Source organism: Battus philenor, unplaced genomic scaffold (assembly GCF_028537555.1).
Source record: "Battus philenor isolate CCGP_79_NKW_IND1 unplaced genomic scaffold, ilBatPhil1.0.hap1 SCAF_3, whole genome shotgun sequence".
Taxonomy (NCBI): domain Eukaryota; kingdom Metazoa; phylum Arthropoda; class Insecta; order Lepidoptera; family Papilionidae; genus Battus; species Battus philenor.
In genome coordinates this window covers 2,933,903-2,946,138 of record NW_027181693.1, presented here as the reverse complement: position 1 = coordinate 2,946,138, position 12,236 = coordinate 2,933,903, and the positions used below count along the sequence as shown (strand labels likewise).

Sequence of the window (12,236 nt, the reverse complement as noted above, 5' to 3'; positions counted from 1 at the left end):
CTCACAAAAATATAAATTCCTGTAATATTACTTCTTCTTTACATGGTACATCAGTATAATGTTACAAGCACCAATATCATAGTTGGTTTAACAGTCTATTATGTAAATCCAAAGACTTTTTCCAATCCAAGAACTTTTTGCTTTTACTTTCGTAGTTTCGTTTTGTCTTCATAAATCCAAAACTATTTGATGGAATGCTACCAGATCTGGGCATTATGGAGGTATAATCTATATAAGGTAATAGGTTATGGGTGTGAAAGCTCCAAAGAGGTGAAGGTATCGCGCATTTGTCAGCAAAAAGCTTTGAAACTTTTACACATATTTCTAATTAGAGATCACTGTGAAATATAATACATTTTTTTTCTAATGAAATGCGACTGGCGAATAACTTGCGGCAGTACGAAGCCAACTAATCAATCACGCGTATGTCAAATACTGTTTCTTGTTTGCTCTATTATTTTAAAAGTTTAAAATTGATGCAATACGTATGTCGACGGTTTGAAAACTTCGATTTCTTAGAAAACCGACCGACGTCATTCGCAATCTGCAATATCTGCGTACTTTTGTTAGAGAAATTCTACGTTTTCCTTTCACTTTCGATTATGAAGGAGTGTCGCAGCGAAATTTATTTTCACAATGACTTTGATTCGGTCGACAAGAAATTAAATGTTAGATTGATAAATATAGAGGATGGTGACTCAATGTAGTCTTTGAGAATGTTTTTGTTAGAAATTAAATTAAATAGTTTTTGAAAGTTGGCTTATTGATTCACTAATGGTATATTTTGTAAAAGGCTATTTATGTTGAGCTGGCATTCACTTAACCTCTTACTATATACCTAATTTGTCCCTGTAAGGTACTTCCTTGGATTTCTGAGCGATGCCTGTCTTATCCAATATGGTAACATGACGGCTCGAACCGAGGTTCCCGAGTACATGCTAATAAGTCGACAGTGTAGATTCAAACTGAATAAAAAAAAACTTAAAGCGTATTTGACTAAACTTTTAGAGCTCTACATTTTACTGAAGCATTATTTGATGGTAAACTATAAGACAGTAAAATCTAAACATTATGTGACTACATTTATGACACACATTTTACTATAGCTTTGTTCGATGGTAAACATGAATTAATTTTTTGTAATACTCTATTGTGCATGTTGAGATACATTCAAATAGTTTCATAATAATAAATAAAAAAGTGCAAGTACAACGGGCGGTTTTATCACGATGCAATCTCTTACAGACAACCATAGTATAGAATACTTATGGAGGTTTACATTTTACTGGAGAATTTGATGAACAAGACAACAGTAATACTATAGCATTATTAGATTTAAAACAAGAAGACAGTGATAGTTAAGCATAGTACATTTTAGATAGAGATAAGGGATTTAGTATATGTGAACGACAGATCGGACGCATTGCATGCGCTCGTGAGGTGGCTATTTCAGTATGCCATTGCATCTGTGTCAGTAGGGCGGGACGTCTCGACGGCTCGACGTCATCCTGGTGATCATTTCGCCTTCAATGATAGCAACACTTGCACTGTATCATGTGAAATGAATACCGCACTTAACTCAAGTGTTCTTCTATCGAGTAATAGACCGATTATTATTTATTTTTGTAGCTATAGCTATGTTGTTTTTTTGATATTTTTCCTCACTATTATCATTTTTGATAATTTATAATGATCATTAAAGTACGTCATGAAGACGGCTTCTATTTGGTAGAAAAGAGAAAAAAATTGTGCTTGTATTGAATGGTATTCTACAACGTAATATACTAAGTTACAATGGTTCTAAACACGCACAGATCTGAATTTAGTTCATAATAAAATCAGTGGATTTATTTTGTAATTACTTTCACAAATTTTAATACATTATTCAAAGAAATTTATTCGTAAGGCCGTATCAATCGTCTCGTATAGGTTGTATAGTGTATGCAGTGGTAGCCTATTGATTATTTAATGCGATTTACGATCGTAAGTCAAGAGTTCTATTCCCCAGAGGCACACTTTGGGAAGTATATAACATATCTACGGTTTTCAAACAGCGAAGTAAGTCATTGCATATTCCAGAACCTGTAATAGAAAAATATATGTTACATCCACCTCCCTTTGGTTGTGTTTGTGTTCCAGCATTGGTACAACATATAACATTCTAGAAGAACATACAACTGTTTACTAAAATCGTATAATAGGTTTATATCAAACAAAGTCTCGCGTTTAATATTTTCATGTGATTTCTTAACGACATGAACTTTTAAATACAGATTTAAGATCACTTTGAATTAGTGATATTCATCACAAATGTGTACAAGGCTTCAACATACACGGTTTGTTATACTTAGTACCTCGAACAGTACTTCTTTGCAAGCAAATAATTCAATGCAACAATAAGATCATTTAAATCAATACAAATGAACTAGAAACTTTATCTATTTTATTACATTCGTAGTTTTAAGATGAAAGATGCTTATGACCAGGGAGGTCAATATGATTCTAGTTTCTATGAAATTAGGCTCTTCTGGCATTCTCATGACGCATACAAGTTGTCCCATAACCCATAACGAACCTTAATTTATTTAAACATTTTTTATTTATTTTATGTATATCGGCGAACTTAATGCCAAAGGCATTGTCTATCAACTAATTGTTAGGCGGTGTAAAGAAAAATTGATAAAGGTATTGAAAGTAGTCAATATAATACAAGACAAAAAATAAAAAAAAAAGTAAAATCAAATTGGGAGGTAAAATAATCACATAAAACACCTTATATGAATATAATAATGGCTTCAACTTATATATAAATATACCATGGTAGACATATTTAAAGGTATATATATATATGAATATATTTAATAATAAAATCGTAATGATTTCGTCAGTTTGTCAGCAACAGCTTTCGAACCTTCGCTTTAAAGGTTCAACTATTTCTGATTATCTAAATATCCAATCTTATCTAAACTTAAAAAACGCACAGATATTTGAAAAGCGAAGGAAGACATACGAATTATCCTAAACCACATAACGCTGCAAATCGACCTGTGAAATAAAAGAATCGTTCTGTTATATAATTATATAACTAAATTCAAAATTACATTTGATCAATTTTAAGGAATTTATTTCGTTTCCTGAATCCGTTTCTTGATTGTTTATCTTTTTCATTTCTGCGTTTTTTGCGCTATTAAAAATGTGTCTGGCCCCATGTTTCTTTGTCTAAACTGGTCTTGTTTAGCATTTAGATACGATTTTCCTTAATATGACTCACGAATACTTTAGAATCATTTCGAGTTAAGTGAATTCGTAAAGATGCGTATTTTACCAAAAACATTCCACTCGTTGCTCTAGTTTCTTATAAATTTAGTTGTCAAACATTTGCGATCGTCAAATATTAATATTTACTGTTGACTTAAATTTCCGTCTATCGCGTTAATTATTTACGTATTATTTCGGTTTAACACGTATTGTGTTTAGTAATATTTTGAGTGAACAACTTTGGATTAATAAATCTTTATCTCAATTTTTATTTTTTATTTACATTTACCGACGGTAATATTAATGTATATATATAAAAATATTGACGTGTAGTCATAGTAATAGAAAGAACATACCAGAGTCTATAAAATACATTTCATTTTTAAAATGTTGTAAATACGTCATATATACTTAATTTCAGCTTGACGTTGATTTATGGGACACTGTGTACGGCAAGTAGAATATTCCTTACGATAGTAATTTAAAGAATAATATAGAGTGCGTAAATTTATTTACTTCATAAAAGGGGTTAGTCATGATTTGACTCTGTCTTCGCAATGATTTACGGGACATTTTTGTATAAAGTAAATAATCAGCGAAGTCTTTTTGAAATTCTAAATTTTAATCATGTGGACTTGATTTTTGATTTCTTTAGCCATATTTACATGATTCCGGTGGAGCGTTTCATAGCAGACGTCGCGTGAATGTAGAACGAGCGTACGTAATCTCTCGCAGATTATAGCTCTGAGCAGTAACATGCACTTATGCAAGTTTTTCGCGAGCCTATCGCATTACACTGTAATCGTTTGTTGCGGCAGTTGGCGTAGGTCAGTTTCCCAACATCGCTCCATACTCAGATTAGATTACCAATGATAGATAAGATATTAAAGTCGATGATATGAAACATATAGATTTTCACGAATCCAAACTCCCGTGTACTATGAAACTGTGGAGTTAATTCATGAAAACTTTTTAACGCTTGTTGTCTAAAATTTTACCATTTTACAGATTGTCTACTAACTAAGATACACCTGCACAAATACCGTACAATAAATGTGCACATTTATAAGAACTCCGTTCATATTTAATTAAGAAATATACACATTATAATTTTAAGTTGATATAACCGTTCTTTATTAATAAGCGTTATGTTTAATATATATTTAATAGTGTGTACTGTTTCAATAGAGCCGACCAGAGGAAGTGCAGCAGCGTCCTCTGCGTACCATAATACCACACTGCGATCGTCAACCCGCTTGCCAAGCGTAGCGATTATGATGTATCCTCCAAAGATATCTTTGGGAAAGGGCTATACCGTGCAGTTGTAAAAATACACAGTTAATAGCCTAATGAATATTCAGTCATTGATATACAAGAAAGTAGTAAATGTGATTTTTTTTACGTCGTCTTTTTTAAACGAATTTATGATTAAAATTTGAGTAATTTGTTGCTTATAGTATATAAATGTAAAAACTTAGTGTGAATGTATGGCTCATTTTTCAGCTAAAAGTTTTGTAGCTTTAACACCTTTTTCCGATCACCATGTTTAAAATAATCACTCTGAAAAATTAATATTATCTATTGCAATTCAACAGGCTAGTAAATTCTGGCATTACGAAATCTGCAAGTATATACAATAAACAATAATTAATTTTAATATGCTGCACTTCGAATTTTAAAAACGGTTTTTCTTACTGTATTATCATATCGTTTTTTAATTTTTTATTAATTCTGAAACCCATTTTGAAAAGGGTAAACACATTAATTAACCGTAAATGAGCTACACATTTACTTCTTTAAACCTTTTACACCTATAACCTACTACTATATATAAATATATTTTTAACAGAGAATGTTTAGTGGTTAAAGAGTTTCTATATTTTCATAGTACCAATCTCTAATTAGTATTCTCATCGAAAGTTTATTTTTTATAGTTGAGTTTATCTAATTTGGTACTTTCGAGACATTGAGGCGATTTCGCGTCAGACAGGTGTGTTCTTAGAACTGACAGATTTATATCTATTCATAAAAATTAACGAATTAGTCATACTTCCAGAAAAATGTTTTACATCTTTAGAGGTAAATGACCGCCATGTTCTAACATCTTTACCATTTTTATGGGCGCTTAATTAACAGGGTTCAATTCGTTTTTCGCTTATCATCTGAAGGATTAATGTAGCATTGAAGCTGTGAGTTTTTATACTAGATAACTCTGCGGTCATTTGATAATATCATCATAAAGTAAAACATTTTAGAAAAATAATTGTGCGCTGTGGTTGAAAACATTTACTTTATTATGTTCAATAGAAACACTACACACAGGCCTCCATAGTAAATCTTAATGAGGTTCAGTAGGAAGATACCTGGGTCTGACGTCTTCCTTGTGATTGATAAAGATAAAAGATAGTACGCTACGGCAGGTGACGGGCGGCTCCAAGTTGCCAAAGATCGAGAATAATGGAAAGCTTTGGAGAAGGTTTTTACCCTGAGGGGTTTCATAAAAACTTAGTACAAAATTATCAAAACTATTATTTAAAATTTCTAATATTAATTAGTACTAATAAATTAGTATGGATGAAATAAAGCTTTATTATAATTATTGTGTTAATTTTGAGAACTTTTATTGTTTGGTCAAGTTATTATCTATTTATCTTTTTAATCTTTTTATTTTTGACTTTGCTTTTCTAGGTGTTATGGTTGTGTAGAAGAAGCAGGGAGAAACTCCACCATGACATTCGTAATGCCCACATCTTTTACTATTAAGACGAGAAAAAAGTTATCTTAGACATATTCTTCTAGTATACTAGTCATTAACATAAGAGATATTGCGCAGCTTATCTTACAGTCTCTTTCTTTCTCTCTCCACCGGTACATGGCACGCATAGAATTAAACCTTTTTCGATCTGACCATCGTTAAGTGCAATCCTGAGTCCTTTTCCTCTGGAGAACAAGTCTCTTCATAGCGTCGTCTTAACATAATTTGGTCAAAGTATTTTAATAATAGTGAACAATTGCCGGCCGCGTTTTTTGATCTTATGCTCCTGAAGAATAGAGACATTATTACAACGTATTTATATTCTTAAAGCTCTTTTTCAGTATTACATTTTCATGTTATCAATGCCTTATCGTTTTGTCTGTTTTATTTCAATTTAAATATTACATTATGACTTGCAACTGATAAGGTCGTCTGAAGACGCTGGGTGCAAACATCTTTTTGTCAGTCCTATTTTAAATGGGAGACCTATTTCAAGTAGCGGATGTCGTACGGCTAAAATAATGTTGATGATGACGCCTTTTAAGTTCGCGTTTTTATGCTAAAAAAATGTCAAGTAAGGTTAACTTTAATTCCATTAGTATATATATATATACAATGCGAAAAGCGTTTTATTTAAATTAAGGTTAAACAAGAAGTCTTATAAATGTTCGTATTTATTTATTTGTGTAGAGTTGTTGAAGATATGTAATGTTAAAGATTTTGTATTTTAAATACATGTCTGGTTCAAGTAGTAACCCAGCTGTATAGAACTAAAACTTGCGATCGTAGGCGGGTTAAATTCCCGCGATAATAGCTTTAATAATTAATTAACACTTTAGGCGTTAATTATATATGATTTTCACTGCTTATAAACAAGTTTCTAGAGGATAAACAGCAGCTTTGTGTACCATAGTACCACACTGCGATCGCCAATCCGCTTGCCAAACGATTATGATATACCCTAAATATACTTTTAGGGGAGGCATATACGCCTTGAAGTTGGCGTTTATAGGCTGAAACTACATCGTCTGTTTTATGTCGTACAATTAACTTCTACTGATATAATTTGTTATTAATATCAGGTCATTTATTTAGTATGTGATGTTTTCACTGTGCAGAGCCAGGTTTATCAGTAAGGATTGGACGTCATGTATAGTCTAGATTTTCAATCATAGGATGTTAATATTAATTATTTAATTAGAAAATATCACCATTGTTCGTCAAACAACAGATATCCTCTTGCCTACAAGTGTAAACCTTCATAATTGTAGACTAAATAGTATCACTAGTTATATCTTTATTTAAATATGTTTATATATAAATAATATTTATGTGTATGTACGTTAATATAACGATTGTGACACACACGACCTTATTTGCAGAAGCGGACGCTACAAGGTTATCTGTACAAGCCCTGTTGCCTTTCATATCGGTTATGTTTGTAACCAGTGCATTGTACTATGCATCGGATCGTCGAATTTAATCGCGTACGCGTAAATGCAATTGTGAATTGAATTTTCATTCGCGACCGCTTGCATAATTACAAATTATTAATGATTGAAAAAGGAAGATGGAATTATGGAATGATAGAAGGAAGAAAAAAGATATTGTGAACTATGGAAGACGCGGACGAAAATAAAAAATTATGTGAATAAATTGCTAAGAAATAAAAAACCCTGTTCCCAACAAAATAGGGGTGGAAGGAGAGGTCCCAATAGCGGAGGCCTCATTTAAAAAAAAATTACAAATTATTGTAAATGAATTTATTGTACGTATTAGCATCTTTTTATATCTTAACGATCGATTTGGGATGATTTGGACTTGTCTCCTTACGAAACAATACTAATTTTCTCGTGTCGTATACAAAATGTGGATATAAAAAGAAACATTTTGAATACTTAACATTTAAATATTTCTATGGACGTAATAGTTTTTACATTAAGCCTACGTAATGTAAAAGGGCCTATTGTTGAATTTAAAAAGTACTGTTAAAGAACTTTTTGAGCTAAGATATCATCTTGGATTCAATATTAATTAAATAAGTTGTTTTATTATTTTAAAAAAGGTACATGGTCCCGCGGAATTTCTTCCACCTGCTCCTCTCAGGTACTTAAGATCCAAACAAGTAGGTCTTGGCGTGAATAAGAGATGTAATCCATTCTATGTTAAATAAATAAAATTTGAATTTGGATTTAAATAAACACTAAACGAAGGGTTTAATATCTGTTTTTAGTTCAAAAATTCATTGTACTTTGTGCATCTGGTACAAATTGTTATACCACGGATGAATTTTTTTATACTTTATCTATATACATAAATAGATAGAAACGGAGTGCCTGTAATATTGAAATAACCGCTTTTCACGACATGAATATCAATATACGGGACAATATATATACACACATAATATTTACGGCTCATATATCAAAACTACAATATTTTTGAACATTTTTCTGGATTTCTATTTGTTCGGCTAATCTCTAAAATGGCTGTCCGATTTTAACGAGACTTATATTGGCAGGTAGTTGATGTAATAAGGATTAAGTAATACTAGTTACTATAGAAAAATTCTTAAATTAAAAAAACTAAACAATTTTTTTGTTAAATTCCATGCGAACATAGTCGCGGGCACAGCAAGTCTTAAATATGAAAACTTATTAGATAAATTTTGATGTGATTGTGTTTTATAATCTGCTCAAACGTATCTACATACTTAAGAAGAAATGTCCAAAAATTAATCTCATAACGAGAACAATATATGATGATTTTTTTTATAATGAAGGGAAAATTTCATTGTCTATTCTTCCTTATATCGTCCGTCTATCTATCCTTCTTTTGTTATCCAGTAAGGTTGGAAACAGACTGTAAAGTCAAATGTAAAATATAAAGAGTCCGAGTATGTTTCACCCAGTAAACTCTTAAAACAAGTTTCAACATTGAGGCGGATATAATGACGCAATTCGTCATTTTTGACAATCCGCAAGCGTAAATTCGGAGATGCAGCGCTCGTGTTCGAGTCATGTTGCATCGGGACCGGTAAAGACGGTTATACGATCGGCCGCACTTACAATTTATGTTGATGAACTGTTTTCAATCTTAAGCTATGCAGTTAAAGGTTACATTGCATTGTGTACGATTTTAGAATTGTGTTCGCTTCGAGAATAAAAACTCGGTACCGAACATGATTCGAGTATCTCCTGACAAGACCATTATTTATTACAAAAGCGTATGATGATAATAGGAATATATATTTTATATTCATTTCGTGGGGCCACGACGAGCGTTCGGTTTTTTGGCAAGCGTTGCGTTTGATTTCGAAGAAAGATTACATTCGGGACCTAAGTACTTGATTGTTTTTCGGTCAGTCACCCTTGACGCTGTCCTTTGTTATTTTTATTATTACACTCGATATTATAACGAAAACTGGGACAATTCTTTCTCGGTGCGTGTCATCGACCTTCCCTCTGTCCGGTTTTGTAATCTCCCGTACGTTGGTTAAATCGGGGCTCGCTAACTAGGAACAGTTTAACGTCGGCGACGAGATGTCAGTTGTGGCTTAATAATTTAACTGTTGGAATGTTAATAGTCACAATTACTAATCATTTGTCGTCGGCGGGTTAACGGCCCTCAATTGAAGCTCCGGCAGCCCTCCCATCCCTATCTACAAGACCATCGGCTCTACTTCGATTATTGTTTACTTTGATTTACATAATAACCGTGTTTTTTTTGCTTCACAAGTATTTACTCCATCTATTTTCTTCGCCCACATGGCTGTGTTTTAATGAAAATCATATTACTTATCATGCAGGAGTAACAAATAATAAATTACATAATTTTGCAGTTATTAATTCGTTTTTATTAACAATATTATATAGTAAACAAAATACAATTAATGCTATAACAATTGTTAAGACATATTTTCTTACATTTGTATATGATGTACTCACGTAACGTAAAATAGCATACCGTATTCATTATAATGCAGTTAAAAATAAGTTTTACAAATGTTTGTTTACGTGTATGTTTCGTTAAGGTTTGTTACCAAATAAAAAATTGAAATTTAAGAAACGGCAATTTCATTTTGCAGACGTATGATCTTTCAACACTTCTTATGGAAAACATATAAAATGATTGGTTGTGAGTTGTATATTACCTATTTTCAAATACCCTATATGAGATTACTATATAATATAGAACAATATTTTTTTTCTACTGTAATGCGACAGACCAATAACATCAGGTAGCGCAGTCTTCAGAGAGAGATAATGAACAACAATTAATTTTAATATGTTGTAATTCGAATTTAAAAAACGCATAACAGCCAATACAAATTAATTTATGCAAAATTAAAATTAAACAGTTTTAATAAACTTTGCATCATTGCTAGCTCAGCGTTAGAGGATTTTAACTTGGGATCGGAGGTCGCAGGTTTAATTCCCGGGATACAGTCTTATGTAATTACCATTTTCTGAATTAATTGTACAGGATTGCCACTGTTCACAAATAAGTATTCAGAGGATGGGAAGTAAAGTCTTGCATACTGTAATACCACACCGCGATTGCCAAACCACCTGCTAAGAGAAACCCAGTGGCGATTTTGGTATCCCCCCACAGAGGATTTGGGGGAGGCCTATACCTTGCAGTGGGCGATAGTCCAAAACGACGAATTAAGTTCTTCTCATGATAACTTTTTAAATTGTTAATTATTTATCATGTAAACATAAACATTTTTATATAAATGGTGTTAATACAAGACTTTGTTTTATATACGTACGATATTTTAATACTTACTATGCCGGACTAAGACAGATCCTAAAATATAATAATAATAGAAATTGAGTTATACATCAACTCCTTTAAAGTTTTTATATCTATAATCAAACACGCTGTATAAATTGTGCCTTTAGCCTTAGGACGTATATTACACTGAAGTTAAAAAAATATTTTAGTACCTGAGCAATAATTACAGCGATGACTCACCGGTAAAAAGAGTAATGAGTGATAATTGAAAGATAAAATCTTTGTTATGGAATTACACACGTGTTTAACGGTAAATAAAACATCGCAAGGAATGTCGGAAGGTTTTGTAATAATATTATTTAAATACTTCTCGCGTACTTACATAAGAGTGCATAGACGCACTGCAAAGATATCTGTAGGGGATATATTATTATTATTAACAATTTTTTGTACGCCATACAAAATAAATAGAGGAAAAAGAAAGAAACAATTCATATGGTACAAGAGGCGGTCTTATCGCTTGAGGCGATCTCTACTAGACAACCTTTGGATGGAGATGAGACACATGAATGAGAGGGCAGTTTAGGGTGTACGTTCATACAAATACATACACTACTATATATATTTACACATATACACATACGCACATATATATATACATGCATATATACATAGCTATATATACTGTAATTGCCAGGTTCGGTTAGCAGAATGGCAAGCGCAGTTTGGTGTTATGGTATGCAGAGGACGCTGATGTCAATTCTCAAGAAACTTCTTCGTCAGCAATGGCAATTGTATATAAGTAATGAAAAATGCGGTTTTTACGTCCGTGTGAATAAAAATATCAATTGATATTTATTAGAGCATAGACCAGTTTGAAAAATTTGTATACTACTAGAGATTCTTTATTATGACATGACATTAATGTAATATCCATACTTCCTTAAATCTTGATGCGTTTTATCTTAGCGCTGAAAATAAAAATAAATAATTTGTTTGCGAAAAATATACTTTGGAAATGTAATTTTTTAAAATAGTTAGTCAGTTTCAAGCAGTAATTATAAAGGTACAAAATATTTCAAAGCACTTACAATTATTTTATTCTTAACATTCAAATGAATATTGTAATGGTACCTATGAATCTTTTTGTTTTATATTCATTTTGCAATTATCGTAATTAAAGAGTATATATTAATAGTATCGAAATGTTATATTAGTTGAAATATATACAGTTCATAAAATAAACGCGGTAATTCAAGTGCATGGTTGCGTTAAAGTTTAAAAGTAACATGTCATTATTTATCTGTCGCTTTTATTTATTTTTATTTAAATTGAATTAAAGCACTAAATATGACCTTAGATGTAGGTCACTTTCAAACAGTCGAATTGGAAATCTATGACGGAGGCTTATGTCCAATCGTGGACGACATACAGCTGAAATGATGATGGTATACATAATTTAATCATGAAGGCTGTTATATAG

The 12,236-nt window shown here is 31.8% G+C and overlaps 1 protein-coding gene across 2 annotated transcripts in view; it reads left to right on the top strand.

Annotated features, from left to right (window-relative positions):
- The window catches only part of LOC137926834 (solute carrier organic anion transporter family member 74D-like), a 110,657-nt gene that overhangs the window by 74,824 nt on the left and 23,597 nt on the right, over positions 1 to 12,236 (top strand). The window lies entirely within an intron of this gene.